We start from the raw sequence: 2,770 nt of genomic DNA, 5'->3' as shown, positions 1-2,770 counted from the left end.
AAAGTAAGACACATATGCATACAATGGCAAAAAATAAACATTCTCATTCCATTAGGGAGAGATAGGGGAATAGAAAGAAAAGATGGGACAATAAAAAGAGCAAAACCCAGCCTGGGAAAACTTTCCTGTGGCTTCGTCTTCAGCATGTGTCAAGAGTGACAAATGAATTCCCACTCTGAACTCTATAGCCTTGGACAGATAGACTGCCCTTGTGGGCTTTTTTAGTACAAAAGTGCTGAAAGACACACCCATTTGCCAGTGGCCACCATTAATGAGGCAGATTCCATGCCTGGTGTGGGATTTATGGATTCAATAGCTTTGAATTCAGATGCCTGCTGCCCTGGGGTGAAGGAAACAGCCTAAAGGCAGCAGCTTACCCAAGCAAGAAGAAGATATCATGCAAATAGATGTTTCAATTAGCCTGTTCCTGTTGACTCTGTTTACCTTGAAGAACACTTCAGGAGAATAAATCTCTTTGATATGCTTCCATTTAATAAAGGATTCCTGAAATTTTTTCCTTTGTTAGGGATCTGACCCATCAGGTCTGATCCACCCATAAGCCCTTTCACCTTTGAAACTATTTTTCTGCTTCTTTTGCTTTTATTTCTTATTATTTCAGATTTTTAACTTCTCAGCTGGTTCACCCTTCAGTTTCCTGATACCTCACTGTGCAGGATACATTGAGAAGCATCTGGGGTACATGTTGGTGAGATGTGACCACCAAAAGTAACCTCATTACTAGAGTCTTTCTGGTTGCAGGGATTATGGCATCTTTGTTAACCTTGCTTTCTCCACAGCCAGCAGTGTTCCTCAGTCAGGAGTCCTACAGGCATAATTTAATGCCAAAGTCTCTATTTCCCCTTTGGGTTCATCTTTATAGCTGTATTTATCACCCACTCAGGGGCAGCCCACAGATATTTCAACCTTGCTACACTGTGGATGGCCACCCAGGCCTTCCTTTGAAATCTTAGTGGAAGCCTTCTTGACTCCTTAACTTTAACACCCTGCCTTCTTGCAGAAGCAGCAACATGTGGGTGGCTCCCAAGTTCTAGCAAGCTTGCATAATACCTGGGTCCCCTGGTGTAAATAATGGTGGAAAAGCTACGTAAACTCAACAAGCCAAAATAACCATTTACCTGTCTGAGATTTTATTAGCAGGATTATAGTAGCCAGTCACAGAAGAGAAAGGAGGGGGGGGAGAGAGAAGAGAGGGAGAGAGAGAGAGTAAGAGAGGGGGAGAGCAAGAGAGGTAAAGTAATAGAGAGAGAGAGGAGAGAGGAGACCGGGAAGAGAGAGGAGAGAGGGGAAAGAGAGAGGGGAAAGAGAGAGAGGAGAGGGGGAGAGTGAGAGGGGGGAGAGGGAGAGATAGTAAGAGGGTAGAGTAAGAGAGCGAGCACGAACAGGGTGTTGATATTTATGGGCTTAACACAGGATGAGGAGGAGCAAGGAGAATGGGATGTTACTTCTTCATTGGCCAATAGTTCGCACCACTTCGGGGATTGGAGGTGCACCATTCAAAGTTCGCGCCATTCACAGGGATTGGAGGTGATGGTTCGCACACCATTCAGTGCATCATGGACCTAAGCTCCTGGAAGAGAAGTGCTCCGGGTGCCATCTTTACCAACGCTCTTGAGCTCCTGGAAGAGAAGCACTCTGGTCACCATCTTTACTAACATTCCTCCCTTTTTTGTTTTGGTTTGGGGGTTTCATACTCGATCTGGCTACTTCCTGATAAGTAGGGGAATCATTTAAAGGGAGGGAGGGAGGGAGGTAAGTTGGTAGGAGAAGAAGGGCCAGGAGGCCCCATATCCATGCACTGAAGGCATGGATTTCCTCCGGGGTGAAGTCCATGAATGTGCCCTGCAACTATGAAAAGAAACAGCATTAATTTCTGGCATGTCATCCAGTCTGTAGGGCTGGTAGAAAAAGCCTATGCCTAGGAGAAGGCAGATTAGAACATATAAAGCTGAAAACCAAGAGATTTCTTTTTGACATGGTGGGGTAGAGATGGCTCTTCGATGGAGTTGTCATTCAATATCTTCATCTTTCAGCACTTGGTGGAGGTTTCTTGGGATGACTGGATGTGCATGTTGTCCGGCTTATTGGCAAGCTGCTGGTAAGTCCCTGAAGAGGAGCTGATTAAAAGTTTGGTTAGAGATTTTGTTAATTTGTCCTTGAAGGAATTTTTTAAATGCAAGAAAGGAAGGCACAGAATAAAAAGACCCCAAATAGAGATGCCAGTATTGAGAGAATCCAGAGGCTGATGGGGTTTGTGAAGAGGTCCCAATAGGATTTTCGTGCCAATTGCTGCTTTCTAAAAAGAGAGTGGGTGTACTGTGTTGCTGTGGGTTCCTAGATCCTATCAGGAGGCCCATTCTTATGTATGTTTTTCTCTGGAATGGGATGAAGGGTGGTGCATGACTGTGAAAAATGGAGCTTGAGAAGGTTATCTGGGGATATCTCACAAGTAAATCTGGGTGATTGTGGAGGTCCTGCAAGGTTGAGAGCTGTGGTGGTATTGTCCTCTGGAGGGCTTGCCGCTGGTTTTAACCTAGAAATATGAATCCAGGGGGTTAGTTTCTTTCCTTCCTGTTGGAGTTTTGCAGCATTGGGTGTGCACAGGACTACCTGTAATGGCCCTTCCCATTTGGGGGTTGGGAGGAATCTTTCCCCTGGGGAAGAAAAGTAGACCCATTCTCCTAGTTTGAGCAGAAAGGAGGCAGCTGAATTCTCTGGATCCGGAAGCAAAAAATCTTGTTGCTTCCATAGC

Source organism: Marmota monax, unplaced genomic scaffold, assembly GCF_021218885.2.
Source record: "Marmota monax isolate L192 unplaced genomic scaffold, Marmota_monax_Labrador192_F-V1.1 WCK01_AAM20220418_F8-fsc00449, whole genome shotgun sequence".
Classification (NCBI taxonomy): Eukaryota; Metazoa; Chordata; class Mammalia; order Rodentia; family Sciuridae; genus Marmota; species Marmota monax.
Note: the sequence above shows the minus strand (reverse complement) of the source record.